The following is a 20,593-nucleotide window of genomic DNA, read 5'->3' as shown; positions in this document are numbered from 1 at the left end:
TTACCAGGGGTAGGAAGCCCCCCTACCTGGGGTAAGAAGTCCCCTCATCTGAAATATAAAGTCCCACTACCTAAGGTAAGAAGCCCTCCTAGTTGGAGTATGAAGTCCCTCTATTCAGAGTAAGAAGCCCCCCTACCTGAGGGGGTGAATGTAACTTCACCCTGGGGGGTTTCTTCACCCAAGTTACCCTAATAGTACATAATACGGCTATTTAAAAATAAAATGGTACTGCTACTACTACTAATAATAATATGTTGTGAAAATAATAATAATAATAATAATAATAATAAATAATAATAATAATTATTATTATTATTATTATTATTATTATTATTATTATTATTGTTGTTGTTAGTATTATTATCAGTAGTATTAGCAGTATTAATGGTAGTAGTAGCAGTATTACTGGGTTATATACTAGTAATAATAACTAGTGAGAAACCTGGTCTTAAACCTTTCTGCGGAAAGAAAGAATTGATAAACGAGATAAAATGAACAGAATATAAATATAATAATAATAAGGCCAAAATAACTACGAACAGCCGAATGTACTGTATGTTGCCGTCTTACCGTAATGTTATGTGGTGTCTTATGTGCAGAGTCTGTTTATCCTCCGTCCTTAAAGTGGCCCTATCGACTCTGGGTCCCTCACCGAACCGCGACACGACGCTGAAGAAAACGTGAGCCGTCGGAACCGGACTGACCGCCTCCGGGCTCCGCTCTCTCCTCTCTACCCGCCTCTCCTCGACTCTCTTCGGGAAGGAGCCGAAGCCCGCTGAGCCGAGCCGAGCCGAGCCGAGGGTGACGTCACGCGCACTCCCCCCCGCCCACTCCCGTCGCGCTGAAAAAAGCAAATCAACAAGAAGGAAGAGCAATGGCGACACTGGCTCGCCAACAGCCCAGCCTGGACAGCGCTACGTTCTCGCCCGGATCGCGGTCTCCTCTCACCGACGCAGCGGAATCACAGCCGGCGGACGGTAAGTGGGCACCGTCGCTTCCGTTCGCGCCGTTTCTCGGCCATTTCGCACTTGTTGTCCGCCAGCGTTTCTCAACCGAGATTGCGCTAAACTAGCTAAGGGTGTCCTCCGCGCATCTTTGGGGCTGAAATAGATCAATAAATTGATCAATACTGCTGAGGACACTAGGCAGACCGTCTCCGTCAGCGACTCGGGGACAATTTTCGGAAAACAATCCGCTCGTTTCTGCCCGCGGACGGCTGCGATAGTTGGTTTGTTATCCGCCAGCTTCTGGTTCGCATTTTCCGTTCCACCTTAAACGCTGCAGCAGTTACATACTGGCGCCTGCACATTTAAGGTGGAACGGAAAATGAAATGCGAGTCAGAACTTCGGCTTGAGCTGCTATCGCGCTCTCACTTTCTCAACCGATGTGCACGTCGAGTGACACGATGTACGTTAAAGGGCAGCTCCACCAATTTTTCAAAAGTTCCACATAATTGAGTGGTTAAGATGTAAACAGAGCCGTTCAGAGAGGTTTGAAGTGAAACGCTCTGCTCTAGATAAACTTACCGAGTCAGAACTGTTCACAGTGGTGGTGATAGGAACCAGACGTCCACCTCTAAAAGCTCCCTCACAGAAAGTTCCTACATGAAATGGTTATGAATTCACTGCCTGATGACTGAGACACTGTTTTATGATAGTTTTGAGAATTTAAACTCCATTCATGGTGGAGGGATACATGCAGGGCGCTGTGAGGCAAAATAGTCCCCAAAGAAAACTTATTATTTCAGATTTTCCACTATTTTCCATCATCAACATTCCATATAAACTCAGAAGACTCGTGTAGGTTCACTGGTGGTTCTGGATAGCAAATAATTATATTTGTGTTGTGGTCATGGCGACCCCTGGTTCCTATCACCACCACTGTAAAGACATCTGAACCATTTCACACCAAACCACTCTGAATCTCTCACGTCTCAAACGCTAAATTATGGAGGAATTTTGAAAGATCGGTGGAGGTCCCCTTTCACTGTTCGCTACTAGTAACTGCAGTTGCGCGTCTCCTGCTACTCCTGTCCTCTCAGGAAAGAAACAAACAGCTCTTAAGTTTCTTTTTTGGTTGTTTTTGACTGAAAATGCTGATCTCGGACGCTGAAAGGCGGGCAGGTGCAGAAGCTGAGTCTGCCATGCTGGTGGGCGTTTCTGCTGCTCCTGTCACGCCGCGTTAGCCGTTAGCCGAGCTGCTGCTGCTTTTCCTCAGCGAGGAAATAAATAACTAGCCGTTAGCCGTTAGCATCCGTCCTCAGAAGTTCACACAGCGCAGCTTGGGTTCACTTTTGAGTTCTGAATTTGATGGAAAGTAACAAAACTCGCATTCACGTCGAGCAGAAAGCCCAAACCAGCCCACTTTACCTCAGTTTTTACCTCAGGTTTTGTGTGAAAAGTGTGTGCGTGCTAATTTGCTAACGCGTGAAACGGAACGGTCGCCCGTCAAAGGGCAATTCCACAAATTTTCTAAATTTCACCATAATTGAATAGTTAAGATGAAAACAAAGTCGTTCAGAGTGGTTTGGTGTGAAATTCTCTGTTCTAGAGAAACTCTCCGAGTCAGAACTGTTCACAGTGGTGGTGACAGGAACCAGACGTCTATTGTACAGTAACTTTTGCTTCATGTTTATTTTCAGATTTATCAAGGAAAAATGAGGAAAAATAAAAGACAAAGATAATGAAGGAAAAGGAAGAATGAAAGAAACACAGAAGAGATGAAAAAGAGGCAAATAAGAATATAATAATAATAATAATAATAATACCAAAATGATTACATTCAGCTAAAAGGACTGCATGTTCACATTTTATCGTTTATGCACAGAAGCTGTTTATCTCTCTCTTCTGTCCTTAATGGGGAATTCCACCAATTTTTCGAAATTCCTCCCTAATTTATTGGTTGAGACGTAAACAGAGTGGTTTGGTGTGAAATGGTTCAGATGTCTTTACAGTGGTGGTGATAGGAACCAGGGGTCGCCATGACTACAACACAGATATAGACATTTTATTTACTATCCAGAACCACCAGTGAACCTACACGAGTCTTCTGAGTTTATATGGAATGTTGATGATGGGAAATAGTGGAAAATCTGAAATAATAAGTTTTCTTTGGGGACTATTTTGCCTCACAGCGCCCTGCATGTATCCCTCCACCATGAATGGAGTTTAAGTTCTCTAAACTATCATAAAACAGTGTCTCAGTCATCAGGCAGTGAATTCATAACCATTTCATGTAGGAACTTTCTGTGAGGGAGCTTTTAGAGGGGGACGTCTGGTTCCTATCACCACCACTGTGAACAGTTTTGACTCTGTAAGTTTATCTAGAACAGAGCGTTTCACACCAAACTGCTCTGAACCAGTCTCTTTACATCTTAACCATTTAATTATGTGGACCTTTTGAAAAATCAGTGGAGTTCCCCTTTAAACAAACCACACAGTAACGCTGCGCTGAAGAACTGGATCCTGTCGACTCTGTCGTTTGCAGACTGACGTCCTCCAGGCTCTCCTCACTCTGACTCCCTTCGTTCTGTCTGGCTGTCAGACGGTGAGAAAACGGGACGCCTCCCGCTCATTCACCAGAGCGATAAAAGGCAGTTTGGGGGAGTTCTGTGTTTTTGGCGCCGCTCCACTCCGTTTTGGCGAGCGGGCGGCTCAGTGAGCTACTCGCTCTGTTATTTGCCTTGGCTGACGCGGAGGAAATTGCTGGCGTGCTTTTGGAAGCACAGTTCACACTGTTTTCTGCTTGTGGATAAATCAGGGGAGTCCGCCGACTCTGGTGGGACTGAGCTCCCCGGGAGAGTCCGTTCGGGTCTGTTCGGGAGACCGTGTTCTGACTAAGGCTGGATATTCACTACAGGACTTTTAAAATCTTAACAGGCTTTTAAAACAGACAGCATCACAAACTTATTGTCAGAGTGTCTTGTCTTGCTGTCGTGAGGCGCTCAGACTGAACCACAAGGCAAACAGAGAGTTTAACACACTTAACGAGTTTGGGCTACGAATAAGAACTCAAACTCCCAGATCTCCTCAGATCACACGACACACAGAGCTGAGCTCACTGGACCTGTTTGGGCTTTATGAGTAATAAACTGGGGATGAATCTGTGGTGAGAAGCGCTGATATCACACTGAGAGGAATATTTCGTTACAGACTGGCAGCTGAGCTGAATCTGTAAAGACAGTGACCTGATCTGGATCAACATGATAAACATGATATTGACTCGCTTCCGATCGAGCTCCCGACCTGAAGAAACGCTTCAGATTGTGTAACCTATTGTAACGGGCCAATCGGGGTTAAAATCGAGCAAAACATTGTGTAGTGTAGCAGCTTGATTGTGCTACCTTATCGAAACATCCTGCAGTGTATATATTAGGTGTATGTTAAGTGTACATTAAGACCAGGGTTGAGAAACAATGGCCTAAATCACCTCAACAAAAAATACTACCAGCATTTAACCTCTTATGCTCCAGGATATATTTTGGTTTGTCCATCTGAATTTTCATGACCAAATCTTAAGGCAAATTATTCAGTAACTGCATGAAATAAATGTAATTTTTTATTTTATTTATAATTTTGTTTTTATAAAACTCCCTCAAATTAACAGAACATGTGTTTTATGATACACATATTGCTATATGCTTACAGTTTACTGCTGAAAGCCAAAAATCTTTGTATTATTATATAAAAATAATGTTTACAGAGCAGATCACTGAAGAGACGCCATCTGTTTATACACTGCTCAAAAAAATAAAGGGAACACTTAAACAACACAATATAACTCCAAGTAAATCAAACTTCTGTGAAATCAAACTGTCCACTTAGGAAGCAACACTGATTGACAATCAATTTCACCTGCTGTTGTGCAAATGGAATAGACAACAGGTGGAAATCATTGGCGATTAGCAAGACACACTCAATAAAGGAGTGGTTCTGCAGGTGGGGACCACAGACCACTTCTCAGTGCCTATGCTTTCTGGCTGATGTTTTGGTCACTTTTGAATGTTGGTGGTGCTTTCACACTCGTGGTAGCATGAGACGGACTCTACAACCCACACAAGTGGCTCAGGTAGTGCAGCTCATCCAGGATGGCACATCAATGCGAGCTGTGGCAAGAAGGTTTGCTGTGTCTGTCAGCGTAGTGTCCAGAGCCTGGAGGCGCTACCAGAAGACAGGCCAGTACACCAGGAGACGTGGAGGAGGCCGTAGGAGGGCAACAACCCAGCAGCAGGACCGCTACCTTCGCCTTTGTGCAAGGAGGAACAGGAGGAGCACTGCCAGAGCCCTGCAAAATGATCTCCAGCAGGCCACAAATGTGCATGTGTCTGCACAAACGGTTAGAAACCGACTCCATGAGGATGGTATGAGGGCCCGACGTCCACAGATGGGGGTTGTGCTCACAGCCCAACACCGTGCAGGACGCTTGGCATTTGCCAGAGAACACCAGGATTGGCAAATTCGCCACTGGTGCCCTGTGCTCTTCACAGATGAAAGCAGGTTCACACTGAGCACATGTGACAGACGTGACAGAGTCTGGAGACGCCGTGGAGAGCGATCTGCTGCCTGCAACATCCTTCAGCATGACCGGTTTGGCAGTGGGTCAGTAATGGTGTGGGGTGGCATTTCTTTGGAGGGCCGCACAGCCCTCCATGTGCTCGCCAGAGGTAGCCTGACTGCCATTAGGTACCGAGATGAGATCCTCAGACCCCTTGTGAGACCATATGCTGGTGCTGTTGGCCCTGGGTTCCTCCTAATGCAGGACAATGCTAGACCTCATGTGGCTGGAGTGTGTCAGCAGTTCCTGCAAGATGAAGGCATTGAAGCTATGGACTGGCCTGCCCGTTCCCCAGGCCTGAATCCGATTGAGCACATCTGGGACATCATGTCTCGCTCCATCCACCAACGTCACGTTGCACCACAGACTGTCCAGGAGTTGGCGGATGCTTTAGTCCAGGTCTGGGAGGAGATCCCTCAGGAGACCATCCGCCACCTCATCAGGAGCATGCCCAGGCGTTGTAGGGAGGTCATACAGGCACGTGGAGGCCACACACAATACTGAGCCTCATTTTGACTTGTTTTAAGGACATTACATCAAAGTTGGATCAGCCTGTAGTGTGTTTTTCCACTTTAATTTTGTGTGTGACTCCAAATCCAGGCCTCCATTGGTTAATAAATTTGATTTCCATTGATGATTTTTGTGTGATTTTGTTGTCAGCACATTCAACTTTGTACAGAACAAAGTATTCAATGAGAATATTTCATTCATTCAGATCTAGGATGTGTTATTTGAGTGTTCCCTTTATTTTTTTGAGCAGTGTAGTTTACAGCCCAGATTTGTGGAAAAATGGGTCGACTTTCAGTAGAAAACAAAATATTGTGAGTTCAGCTTCTTTTATTATAAGGGTTTAAAATTACATCACCCATCTATTTGACTGGACAGAAGACAGTTACAGCCTCATACGACCCCCACCTTTAGAATGGAGCTTATGAAATATGAGAGTTATGAAGAATATGACGAAGTGCGTTTTGGAACCACCGGTGGTTCCACGAAGCATAAGAGGCTACAGACTCAGAGAGCATTAATCTGTATTTCTTTCTAAGTAAGTTAATCTTGTACTTGCAGACAAACAGTAAACATGCACTAAGTTTACCTTTTGAATAATGTTCCACTTTTGGAATTGGAATATATGGAATTGGACTGATATATTTCACCATATTTCTCTCCTCTCAGTGTAAACAGGGTTGAGTCTGTACTGAATTAGCATTAAACACATGATAAAATGTTTAAGGTACTGCTACTGTAGCACTAAGGTTCTAGACTGTTCATCCGCATCGCGATGTCATATCTACTATATCGCAAATCACTCCCCCGTAATATGCCATGATTTTTATTTTTTCTGGCACCTGATAAAAGAACCAGAAGTGCCACATACAACAATGATTTGTATTGATCGTTTCACAGCGCTAATTATGCCTTCTTTGTAATGAAATATGCAGCTGGTCAGTGTTTCTGAAGTAAGGACAATGTCCAAAATGTACTCTGTGGGCTCGTTTGTGTGCACTGTGATGATGATTTATCGTTATTATAATAAATTAAAGCACAATATGCTTTCTGAGCGTATGGTGGACGTCGTCAGTACTTAAAGAGCACTGACCAACTACATGTTCCATCACACAGTGAGCACAATCAGGCCTGTTTAATTGGATTTAATGCAGTGCAGTTTTTTTAAAAACATAAAAGTAGGTTTTTTATTATTATTATTATTGTTGTTGTTATAGTATTTTTATATATGATTATAGGTTCCATTTGGTCTGTTCTGACTTATTAAGTCTAAATATCGAGATCCTTGAATCGTCTTGAAGTATTGTGATATAATTGCTCTGACCACGTTAATATATGATATGTGGGTTGCATGTTGTACACAAGAGCCTTTTACCTTTTTAACTCCGTGGAACCACCGGTGCTTCCAAAACGCACTTCATCATATTCTTTACTTCATAACTCTCATATTTCATAAGCTCCATTCTAAAGGTGGGGGTCATATGAGAGCTGTAACTGTCTTCTTTCCAGTCAAATAGATGGTGATGTAATTTTAAACCCTTATAATAAAAGAAGCTGAACTCACAATATTTTGTTTTCTACTGAAAGTCGACCCATTTTTCACAAATCTGGGCTGTAAACTATAAACAGATGGCGTCTCTTCAGTGATCTGCTCTGTAAACATTATTTTTATATAATAATACAAAGAGCGTCTAAGATTTTTGGCTTTCAGCAGTAAATTGTAAGCATATAGCAATATGTGTGATCATAAAACACATTTTCTGTTCATTTGAGGGGAAAAAAAAAATGTACATGTATTTCATGCAGTTACTGAATAATTTGCCTTAAAACTTGGGCGTGAAAATTCAGATGGAAAAACCTAAATATACCCTGGAGCATAAGAGGATAAAGGCGAATTTAGGAATATATGCAAATATCAAGAAAATGCCCTCAGACCGCAGAGCGTTAATAACCAGATAACTGCACTCTAATTTTAATTTTTTGTAACTGCTGTTCTGAGATTCTGGATCTCAGGACGTCGTGAGCTTTCCTGTTTTATTTTTAATGCTTTTATGTTTCAGTGTTTGTGAAAAGTTGAATTGCTTGTTTTTATTTCACATAACATAAAGGTGTTTTCGTACCTGCTCACCATCCAATTAGAAATGTTTGCTTTGGTGCTTATGTCACAGATCCTCCGTACAGGTGTTCAGTGAGAGACCGTAGCCCATCTGTTGTCAATTTGTCAACCACCCTCTGCCCCATTCGGCGGTGTTGCTGGGGTTTTGACACGTGTCTGAGCCACTGCTGGGTTGGGAGTGGTCCAGCACCCAAAAATATCCAGCAGAGAGCGGCTCTGTGGTCAGAAACCTGACAATTAATCGAGAGACAGAGGAGGAGTAATTGTACTGGTGGCAGATACACCAGCACTGTTTCTGATAAAGTGGCCAGTGAGTGTATTTCACATACAGAGACCTGCTAACCTACATACAGTACTATGGAAAATCATGTTTAACAATCTGCAACACACAGACAGTATAACTTACCGTTACTCTGCCGACTTAAACGTCTGGGGTCATATTACAGAAACATCCTGTCTTTTTGTCCTGAGTTCAGATCTGACTGGTCAAGATAAGATTCTTCACTAATCTGTATTACAGAAGGAAATCTGACCCTAATTTAGGAATCTTATCTTACAGCATCTTATCTCCAGTTAGGAAGTCGTAACCTACTCGATCAAAGTTGACAGTCAGCTGTTATGTCTGTTGCTTAGCAACCGACCATACACGCACAGCTAAAACGTAAACAGTGATAAGCTGTAAGTCGTGAATACTGTGAGAGCGCCCCCTGCTGTTTATCAGAGCGTTGCCGCTCCCCAGTTTCAGTCTCCATTTCCCAAACGCTTCAGCCGAGCGCGCTAACGTTACTCCTCCTAATAAACAGACACATGTTCAGCTCCGTCTCCTCATTATTCGCCACCATCACTGTAATATTTCATCATCAACATTAACACACGAAGGTGATCAGAGGGGCGGTGGAGATCGAGTCTGCAGCGTCTGAGATCTTTAAAACGCAGAGTTAGAAAAGAAAATCATCTCACAGTGAAAGCAGCGTTTTACAGTAGAAATCAGAAGAACCCCTTTATGAGACAAACATCTCATCATATCATCGCAGCTCTTACTGACACAGAAACTCATACCACAATAACTGTATAAATACCGTTTGTTTCGCAGAGCTAACGTAGTGTTTACTTCAACTTGAACCTGGTTCAGCCGATCACTTAATTGATAAGCATTTGAACTGGGTTTGTTACAGTAAACACAGCACAGGCTGAGGACTGAACTGCACTGACGTGTTGTGTTTTTCTCTCTGTAGATATGAACTTCGATGGTCTGATCCCAACATGTGAGGATTTCTCTCTTGTATGCAATGTCTGCACCCAAGTCGTCAAGCCTCAGGGCTTCCTGACCCATTACGGTGAGTGTACCAGCGAGTCGGTCTGCAGAGTGTACGCCTGCCACGTTCTGTAGAACGAATACATCTTAACAGGAGTTTTCGGCTGCCTGGTAATAGAGACCTACGGTATAATCGTCATCAGCTGATAGAATAGAATTCCATAAATTACTGTGGAATAGGGCTGAACGATTTGGGGAAAATGTAGAATCTATAGAATAAAATTAGAATAGAATTACATGTATGACATTTTTTTTGTTTGGAACAATAATAAAAAACAATTTGTTTTTTTTGTTTGTTTGTTTGTTTTGTTTTGTTTATTTGACCACACAATTTAAAAAACATTCACGTCTGCCAAACGGTCGAGATGGCACTTTGTGGCACATATAGTAACTCAAAATGTGCTCCACCAAATGGTTGAGCAGAACATTAAAGGGATAGAATCTATTCTAAATATCGAATTGCGATTTTCCTGGCTAATAATGGGATTACAAGTCAAACTGATTATTTTCTCTAAATTATGTTCAAGCTTGTGGGTTTGGCCAAGTAGACCAGAATATCCACATTGTCTGGCTTGAGGTTTGACCCCTGAATGCTGTGCGCCAGACCACCAGTAAAGTGGTTGTGATGTCACAACACATGGAGGTTTGGTTGGATCTGTTTGCTCTGCAGGCAGTTCACAGCCTCTGTTATCAGGTTAAATTTCCCCACTTAAAACTTGAGACATGTTGATAATGTAGGCTATAATTGAACAGTTGCAGCTCTTGGGATTTAAATTGCGCTGATAAATGGCTATTTCGACATAACATGAATCTTTCAGCTCTACTGTACACTAATGTAAACACACAAACACTACACTGTACACAGAAAACACAATGAAGCTGTAAGTGAAATATGATTAACCACTAGCATGTATAAAGCAGCAGTAGTGGTCATTCTTGTATTCATTACAGATATGAAGTGGACAAGTAAGTTACATCATCTAAATAGACAGACATATTTAACTTTGTCGTTGCTCAGTACAAGGCAACGGAATTCAGTTAGCATCTACCAGAAGTGCAAATCGTATCGAAACGAACAGTGCAAATGTGCAATAACAGGCATAAATATGATGTATCTATGAAATACACCAATCAGGCATAACATTCTGACCACCTCCTTGTTTCTACGCTCGTTGTCCATTTTATCAGCTCCACTTACTATATATTGGTATCGGCCACAGAATTTTGATATCAGTCAAGCCCTAATCGTTACTCGTAACTCTTAGTACCAGTTTTGGTCACAAAATGCTCTTCTATTAAAAGCATCTCCAACTGAAATGCTCTTTGTCCTGCTGGACGTGACCCTGACCAGTCTGAGTGCTGTTTGCTTCTTTTGAAGTTGCAGGTTGTTCATAAATATCTTTTAAAAAGGTTCCGTTCCAGTGTGTGTTCTCGCGAACAGAGAGCCAACTTCCAGAGCCCAGAGTGAGAGCAGAACACTCCTCCTCTTTATTAAAGCTGGACACTGGAGGGGAAACTCAAGCTGCCGGGTTTTTCTCCAGCCGCTGAGTGTCCGGTGCTGGCCAGCTTGGCGAGAACCCGACTGCATTCCGCTGCTGAGGGGAAATTGGACAACTTAAGTGATTCTAAAGTGGTAAACGCTGAAACGTGGAATAAACAGCGTGCATGACGGGAGTCGAGAGGTGATCCGATTAAGGCTTGTTGGAGAGTATGATTAAAACAGAGGCGCGCCGTGCCGTTCATGAGAAGCACGGCTCTTTCTCTGCACCTCTGCTGCTTTTTTAGTGTGTGGTTATCTGTGGTTATCACCACAACCTGGCTTAAGTGTGTTTCTAAGAACAGTAAACAGTTGTCAAACTGCAGCGACTGCAGCTCTGAATGTATCCTGCAGTGATGTGCTCAGGAAGGTACGTTTATTATGGTTTCAGCATTTTACACTCTCAGTAATAAAGGTACTAGACTGTCACTGGGGCAGAGCCCCTCCTGTCACTGGGGTGGAACCCTCAAGGGTACATCTCAGTACCTTTAGTCAGGGAACATAACTGAACCATAATCCACTGAAATGATATGTTCTAAGCTGTACTGACTCCACACACCCCGTCTCGTCTCCAGGCTTTTATTTTACTGTTCTGTTTAAAACATTCAGTTATGAAAAGGTACAAATACGAACTTTTCACCTGGAAACACTTATTTAAGGTTCACAATCAGACCTTAAAACCACTGTTGGAGCTTTGAGGGAACATTTACACTGTTTGTACCTTGATGAATGAAAAATGTACCTGAACAGAACCTTTATTTTTTTCTGTAAAGCTGCTTTGAGACAACACTAGTTGTAAAAAGTGCTATAAAAATAAATGTTGTTGTTGTTTTGTTGCTTATTACTAACAGTGCACTTCATGCATGCATATTTGAGACTGCAAAGCACATGCATTTGTGGGATCCTGCTGGTTTCCTCTCTTTCAGTGACTTAAGTGCTAAAAGCTCCTCCTAAACTTGAGTGAGCTCCATCTGGGGTCTGACTGATATGAGGAATTTGAAGGTAAAATTTTAAGATATCACCCATATTAAGAGCTTTAATTATAGGGCTGCAAAAATATTGTTATATTTTGATATTTAATAAATTTGGATCAGGTTTTCGTTTTTAACGCAGTGTTGAGACAGGATTGGTCTGTGTTGTGGATAGTGATGAAACGGTTCCAGATAGTTAGTTATACCGTTGCAGATATTAATTATCATGAGAATCATGGTCAGTTATATGGCGGAAGCCAGTGACGGCACTCCGGAGGTTTTTCATCCTTCTAAGGTGACGGAGTCTGAAGTGTAGTCATATTTTAGTTTCTATAAGAGTTATTTAGTTTATCCTTTTTGATCTGTTATTTATCAGGTTACTATATTATAATGGTTTATTGCTTATTTTACTATCAAATTTACTATTATCATTATCATTACTCTTTTTAGGATTTGATCTGTTTTTTTATACAACCGTTAGTTCAGGACACGCGAGCTGATTGGTTGAGAAGTGTTCTAACGATGCTGTTATTTTGCCATAACATCACGAGTTTTTCACGAACACTGTATCACTCCGCTGAGACGCTGTTGCTAAGCAACGGCTTTGACAGCTGTAGGAGACGCTCAAGACATTTGAACGTTTTTACTTCTTACTTTGCCACAAACAGAAAACGGACACTTTTAAGATCACATTTGACCGACAGCCGATTTGGTCAGACTCTGAAGATGAGACGACACTAAATTCCCAAACTGTCATCACCACTGAGCAGCTTTTCAGTCGGCAGCTGTGACAGAAGAACAGCTGAACAACCTGGAATCAGCCAGAAATGAACCCAACACCATTCGCCAAACTAAATGGGCTGTAAGATGCTTTACAGACTGGCTGGAACAAAACAACATTAATACTGATCTGGCAAAAACTGACAAAACTGAGCTAAACCTGATATTGCGGCAGTTTTATGGCTCAGTCTGATTTGGTCAGATCAGACTACACGTTTGGCGAATGGTATTGGGTTAATTTCCGGCTGATTCCAGGTTGTTTAGCTGTTCTTCTGTCACAGCTGCCGACTGAAAAGCTGCTCAGTGGTGATGACAGTTTGTTGATGGTTTGTGTTTAAAAACTCCAGCAGCACTGCTGTGTCTGATCCACTCAGACCAGCACAACACACACCACCACCACATCAGTGTTACTGTAGTGCTGAGAATGATCCACCTCCCAAATAGTACCTGCTCTGTGAGGGTCCATGGGGGTCCTGACCACTGAAGAACAGGGTAAAAGGGGGCTAACAAAGTATCAGAGAAACAGATGGACTACAGTCTGTAACTGTAGAACTACAAAGTGCACCTATATAGTAAGTGGAGCTGATAAAATGGACAATGAGTGTGGAAACAAGGAGGTGGTCATAATGTTATGCCTGATTGGTGTATATATGCTCTGTTGTTTGAGTATAGGAGCTGTGCGCTGGCGTGGCTGATATGACGAGCTGTTCTCTGCTGGTTCTCGTGCGCTCCGAGGGCTGCGTGAGGGACGGAGCCCAGTCGGACTGTGAGAAAGCTCGGCTCTGGCAGCGGAACGTGTTTACTTTCGTTTTTGCTCAGGCCCGTTCCACTCTGCTCTGCTTGGCTTGTGTCCGCCTCTGGTCTTGTGCCCTTCCCACGTGTGCTGGCAGAGTGGGAGCTTCAGCGCGGTGGGAGGTGGCACACACACAAACGCCTGAGCACACACAAACGCTCCTGGCAGAGCGCCCCTGGGCACGCCCCCTGCTGGTTAGAGCTGTAGTCAGTTTTGTTTTGGGGCCGAGGGTCCCTCTGCTGTCCTTAGAAACACTCCGGTCAAAACTGATTCCAAGAAGCTAGAAATCCCCCCTGGTATTCGGGGGTCCCATGTTGGCTGCTAACTCTCTCTCCATAGCGGCGCTGATGCTTCAGTGTCAGTAAATGTCTGTTTATCAGCTGTTCTTCTGTAGAGTCTCTGTTCTAGTGCGGTTCTGCGCTCTTCCTCACAGTAACTGAGATCTTCCTCGTCTCCTCTTCTGTCTTCAGTGTGAGAAATGAGGAACAGTCACTCTTCACTCCAAACTCTTGGGAAACTGGGCGAGTTTTCAGATTTACAGATCTGCTGCAGCTCATTGTAAAGTTTTTCAGAGGAATCCAGGCAGAGTTACAGTTTCTAGACTATGAAGGACCAACTGGGTGAACCAGTCTGCTACAGCGCCACCCTGAGGCAGAGCAGTGCTGCAGCTCTAGTTAGTTAAGAACACCAGAGACAGAAGCTGATTGGGGGGAAGCAGATAAACAATGAGCTTCACAGAATCTGGATCTGATCTTTTTCTCTAACACACACACAGAACCAAAACCCCCCCGTATTTCACACCTTGTCAGCAGAAATGATTTAATGTCTGGTAGTTTTAGTTGAGCGGTGCTTTATTGGCTGACGTCTTTCTCACTTTTCTCAAACTTATCACTTTTTTCATTTTTTATTTATACATTTTTTATTTGGATTTCATTTGTACATTTGTTATTTAACCAGTGCTTTACTGACTGTGTGTTCTCAATTGTCAGGTTAACCTGAAGTTGAATATAGGGCTCAACCGATACGAGCATTTTGTGGCCTGATATAATTTAAAATGGTCAAAATAGTTAAACAGTGCTTTAATGACTGGTGTCATTCTTGTAAGTCAGCTGTGAATTACTAGTACAGTACATGGTTCATCCGGTATACTGGTTGAAATTCTTCCTCCACTAGTTTTAGTTAAACTGCTTTACTGACAGATATGGTTCAGTTCTTAGCTGTCACATATCATAATCTCCTATAAACAGCAAAAAACACTCACTCTTACGCTGCGCTGGACCAATAAGGATTAATTGATAAACTTTGATTTAATCCGAGTCGAAAGTTAATCATGTTGGACCAAGTTTTAAACCTAGTGCAAAAATATTTTTATCCTGGATTACTTTTAAAGTAAATGCAGACCTCTGCATCAGGGCACGCAAGAACGTCTCCACTGCGACTCGATACGCAGAACACAGCAGAACATCAGAAGCAGAAAGCAAAGTCCTGCAGTGCCGACACCATCTGCACACTCACTTTACCTAAAGATAAAAATGTTCACAAACCACGGGCACAGATTACTAAGATCACTGACAGTTGATAGTACTCTGACGTCACAATCGATCTGCCACCATTTTGGTTCACCACTTTAGGTTCACTCAGCAGAGCTGTGGCTGTTTGTAATGAGAAATAGCCATAAAAGATCCATTTTTAAAGGACATTAACCTACATATTTGACTGTATTGTCTTGATTTTATTTGATTTGTTTCTGTATTGATAACAAATGAAAGCTGAAATCTAAAGGGCTGAGATTTCCCACTGTGTTACTAGCGCAACGTCCCAAACCGCATACTAGCTCCCTAAATAGAGTGTTTAAATAGTGCACATCCCATTAGAAGTGCACTCATTAGTGTAGTAGGTGAAGTACAGAAGTGTGTGGTTTGGGACGCGGCGTTAGATCAGCCAGTGAGACGCGATCAGCAGCTGCTCTGCTGTGCTGCTCATTAGCCGCTCATTAAACACCTCCAAGAGAAAGTTTGAGGGGTTTGTGGATTAAAGAGCTTTTATTGAGTTAAATTAATGTATTTATTGAGGTAAATTAATGTATTTATTGAGGTAAATTAATGTATTTATTGCGGTAATTTAATGTATTATTGAGCTGATGTTGCTTTGTATTCACCAACTTTCGTAATTCGTTCCATGTTTAAGGTGCCTCACTGTAACTGCAGCTCCATTTAAGGTGGAACGGAAAATTCAGATGAGAATCTGGTGAATAAGGAGCTTCATCTTTATATCTGTGTATGAGTTTATTATTTAAGAGTTTTGTCAGTTTTGTAGCCACTTTTATTGTTTTTATAAAATCTCACTCTGGAATGTTCTGAACTCTGCAGATGTGCAGGTCATACTGATCCACCAGTCAGCTGATCTTCTCCTCGTAGTGTTTCTGGAGACGCATCTAAAGTGTCCTCATATCTGTTTGTGTGTTTGTGGTCATTCTGGTGTGTGTTGTTGGTGTTTATCTCCTGCAGGGCTGTATCTGCAGTAACGGTGATGAGACGAGTTCCATCAGAGCACAGAGTTACAGCTCACCTACCGACATGGAGACAAGGTCGTCTTAATTGAATGCTATGAGTAATGGAGTTGATGATCAGCCGTCAAGGACGCACAAGCTCTACCTTCAGATTTAGCAGTTCATTTTGAGTAAAATGTTTTATTGTCAGCTTTTTTTTTTTTATTTCAGTTTTCAGCCAAGTGTATCCTGAATTCCAGTCTTGGCCAGAAGTTTCAGTGCATCGCTAGTGTAGTGTTTACCCCGTCGCTGGGAGTTTTGAACCGCAGCGCCTCGTGGAACATTTATCAGACTACAGATTCTCCACAAGGAGGCTCCTTTCTGAAGGTGGATTGCAAAGAGTAAAGGGTGCTTTGGAGATTTTGGGGTTTTTCTTTGCTATTTGCTTAAAGCAGGATTATGTGAGAATTGGTATTTTTGCTCTTGGGCTCCCCCTAGTGTATTTCACTTTTACACTACTGTCATAAATACAAATTGCACTGTGAGCGCCCCCTCATGGATGGCTGTACACGTGCATTTGTTGACGAGCTGAATGAAACGTGCATGTGCTTCACGCAGAAATATGGACGCTACACATTAAACTTGCATTTTTGTATTCTGTGTGTAAATCTCGAGTGTAATTTAAAGCGTCCATACGAAGGGGAGTCGGATTCTGCCGGTGAGATGTAAATCGGCACGACGTTAGAAAATAAAGAACCAAGGTAGAGAAACATTACAGGATTTTATTACAAACTTTCAAGACTTATTTGGCATCAGATTGACAGACTGACCAACTTTTTGGCCTGAGATGAATTTATTTCTCTGCATGCTACCGTAGCCTGATACAGGATGTCTATTGGCATCCGGAAAATCTACAGAATTCCGTGAGAAAGGGACGACACGGATAAGGTTACAGCCTACGACGCAGTCATTCATAAGTAACACTGGCAGGGATGAACGCTCTGCTGTTGGATTGTCGTTGTTTTCCCGTTAGCCGTGAGTCTGTCCTGCGAACTTTTCTCCCTTTTACGAGTAAAAGCCAGTCCAGATTTACTCTTGTCGGATCTCTCGCTCTGTCTCTCTCTCTTTTTCGCTTCCCGCCTCTGCTGTGATGTCCATGCTGGGATTACCGAGCTGCTTCTTCTTGTAGCTGCTGAGCTGTTGGTGTGACGTTGTGCCGTAAAGTGTTACGCAGTTCTGGCGAGAGGTTCTCGTGCTGCTCCTCCAAAGTTACATAGCGCTATAGCAGGAGTTCCGGCCCGGAGTGACGACTACAGAGACGCCGTCTTCACTGTTATAAATCAGAGTAGCATCAAAATGATTTCAAAACTTTTATTTTAAGGCAACATTGTTACATAATGATGCTTTAAAGCAGCAGAAAGGTTAGTTAGATTTCTGGTTACACAGTGAAAAAGTCCAAAGCTACACTATTTTAATGGTTTTAATAATTGATCTTACAAAGCTGTAGATGCACAACAGCTTTACAGCATTTTACGTCCGTATTGTGTTTCTCTGCTGGACGGTACCGGCCAGGGTTAACGTCTGATGTATGGGTCGGTACTCTGTTAGACTGAGACTGGAGGAGAGGCAGCTGTCAGACTCGTGGGGGTCAGCTCAGGGGTCAGCAACTCGCAGCTATTCAGCTCCAACGCTGCAGCTCAGCGAGAGAGAGAGACTCCAGTTTGCAAGAAGCCCTGCTGTTCCCTGTTTTTCTCTCTCTTGCTCTCTTACTTTTTTTCTGCCTTTCAGCCGTTGGCTGGCGACGGTGGCGAATCAGAGGTGAGGCCTGGGGGTCTGCCTCGCTTTCAATGGCTTTGCTTTTGTTCGAGACTGTGTGTGTGTGTGTGTGTGTGTGTGTGTGTGTGTGTGTGTGTGTGTGTGTGTCTGTGTCTGTGTGTGTGTGTGTGTGTGTGTGTGTGTGGAGAGAGAGCGAGCGATGGGGCCGGGCTCGGCCGCGCTGGCGGCTGTCTTCCTGCAGTTGCCGACCGGATGTAAACAGAGGCAGCTGATCTCTCTCTCTCTCTCTCTCTCTCTCTCTCTCTCTCTCTCTCTCTCTCTCTCTCTCTCTCTCTCTCTCTCTCTCTCTCTCTCTCTCTCTCTGTGGAGTCTGGCTTCCTGTGATCTCTCAGGCTCACTGTGTCCTAATGCTAACACACACAGGGTATACACTACACTGTTAGAAATAAAGGTTCTGTTCAGGTACATTTTTCGTTCATCAAGGTACAAACAGTGTAAATGTTCCCTCAAAGCTCCAACAGTGGTTCTAAGGTCTGATTGTGAACCTTAAATAAGTGTTTCCAGGTGAAAAGTTCGTATTTGTACCTTTTCATAACCGAATGTTTTAAACAGAACAGTAAAATAAAGTCCTGGAGACGAGACGGGGTGTGTGGAGTCAGTACAGCTTAGAACATATCATTTCAGTGGATTATGGTTCAGTTATGTTCCCTGACTAAAGGTACTGAGACGGAGTCTTGAGGGTTCCACCCCAGAGACAGGAGGGGCACTGCCCCAGAGACAGTCTAGTACCTTTATTTCTGAGAGTGTACGCAGATGGGGAAAAATCCATTTTGTACAACTTTTAAAAATTCTGCATGACTTCACAAAAAACATCGTAAGGAGAGTTTTATTTCCCCTCCTGTGAAGGCGAGGCAGGTTTATTATCATAGCTTATGAAATGGAAATGAAAGTGAACATAAATGAGGCAAAAATAGATGCTGATTAAAGGTGTAGTCTTAAAAATAGTGCAGCAGTAACAAAGTGCATGTCTTAGAGCTCAATTAAAGGCACAGAAAGAAATATTTTTAACCTGGTTTTTAAAAAAATCGGACACTTGAGGCACATCCAAGATGTTATGTCAGGTTCTAGGGCTGAGCAATATGACAACTTATTATTATGAAATAATGTGTCACAATATCCTTCTCTAATTTTATCGTGGATAACATCATGTCAAAAAACACTAGCTTTTGTGACACAGAGTGAGTTTTAAAATATTGACATTACATTTTTGCCATGTAGCCCAGTTCTTGATGGTTATATTTAGCGTAAAGGCCAAATGCTGCTTCACTGGGATCCAGTAATACCAGAACTGAGACTTTACTGGAGTCAGTATTCAGCTGTATGTCATTTAGTGCATCACGTGCACCCGTAAACCTTTTTGCATGACATTATAATGTGCAAGTTTGCAGTCACACGTGTGTATGAAGTTCAAGGCCTGTAACCATAGTAAACCTGGCCGTACATGACAGCTTTGTTTAGCATCCTCAGCTAACAGGCTAACAGGCTTACTGATATTTTTAGGTTTAAGAATTACTGAAGGTTTAACTGTTGATGCACTGAAATGAGTAAAAATATTTTATCTAAAATAAATTCGCTAATGTGTGACAAGATGTCAGTGTCCCGGTCAGCAGAGTGGCTGGTCATCCACGGCAGTTACTTCCATAATTTGTTCGTTTTTCTTTGCACTCCGTCATTTTTCTCTTTTCATATGACTGTGCAGACGGCGTCGACTCGCAGGGACTTCCCAGCCGAAAACCGAAGAAAGGGTTCTTTTATACATAATTTTACGGAATGTTCTCAGGAAAATCTGAGTTTCAGAGCGTCTCATCGTTATACTCCCTCTGCACTGCCCCTCTCAGGGGTTCTGCCTCTTACTCTGGTGACACTCATGGGGGCTCGCACCCAGACAAGCCAGTCAGAACAAGCCATTTTCCACAGGACAGACAAACTGGTTCCACAAAGGAGTTAGACACCTCCACACCTGTTCAGCCTATATGTGTATATAAAAGGGAATACTGCTGTGACGTTCTCTCCTATGAATTTTGCTGTGCTATGGATATGATATGGCATGATAAGCCCAAACACAGTCAGCCACAAACAGCGCCACCCAGAGACAAATTAAAAACGAGCCTGAACAGCTTAAAAACTCTTTCATCGCTGAGTGCCACTTACTGCCACCACACACACACACCTTCTAAGCCGCTTATCCTTCTAGGTCACGATGGGTGCTGAAGCCTATCCCGGCAGTCATTGGGTAGAGGGCAGGATACACCCTGGACAGGTCACCAGTCCATCGAGGGGCAGACAGACAGACATACACTCACACCTAGGGGCAATCTAGTGTGTCCAATTGTTCTGACTGCGGGAGGAAACCCACACAGGGAGGACCCTGGGCGCCCGGCCGGGGGATCGAGCCCAGGCCCTTCTTGCGGTGAGGCGATAGCGCTACTCACTCTGCCACCGTGCCGCCCGTTTGGTGCCATTCCTACGTTAATCAGACAGGCTGAAATGTGTGCTTCGGCTGCATTCACACCGAATCTGTCCTGCAGGGCTGCGTGGAGATGTTGGAGCATAAACGCTGTGAAACAATCAGAAAATAAAGTTTTATTTCTCTGATTCACGGCCTTGTTCTTGCTAACGCCACTCCCTCTCTTCATTCACTCTCTAGCTCGCTTGACCACCGCTGCTGTCTCTCTCTGACAACTTTTAGTGCTGTG

The 20,593-nt window shown here is 43.1% G+C and overlaps 1 protein-coding gene across 1 annotated transcript in view; it reads left to right on the top strand.

The window, feature by feature from the left end:
• Positions 1–846: 846 nt before the first annotated feature.
• The window catches only part of atxn7l1 (ataxin 7-like 1), a 41,269-nt gene continuing 21,522 nt past the window's right edge, over positions 847–20,593 (top strand). Inside the window, exons 1-2 of the mRNA XM_036577779.1 lie at positions 847–977; positions 9,413–9,514. The gene's annotated coding sequence lies outside the window, so the exon portion shown is untranslated. The remainder of the gene's footprint in view (positions 978–9,412; positions 9,515–20,593) is intronic.

The sequence above is a fragment of the Colossoma macropomum genome, unplaced genomic scaffold (genome assembly GCF_904425465.1).
Source record: "Colossoma macropomum unplaced genomic scaffold, Colossoma_macropomum, whole genome shotgun sequence".
In the NCBI taxonomy this organism is placed as follows: Eukaryota; Metazoa; Chordata; class Actinopteri; order Characiformes; family Serrasalmidae; genus Colossoma; species Colossoma macropomum.
This window is presented reverse-complemented; position numbering and strand designations above follow the sequence as displayed.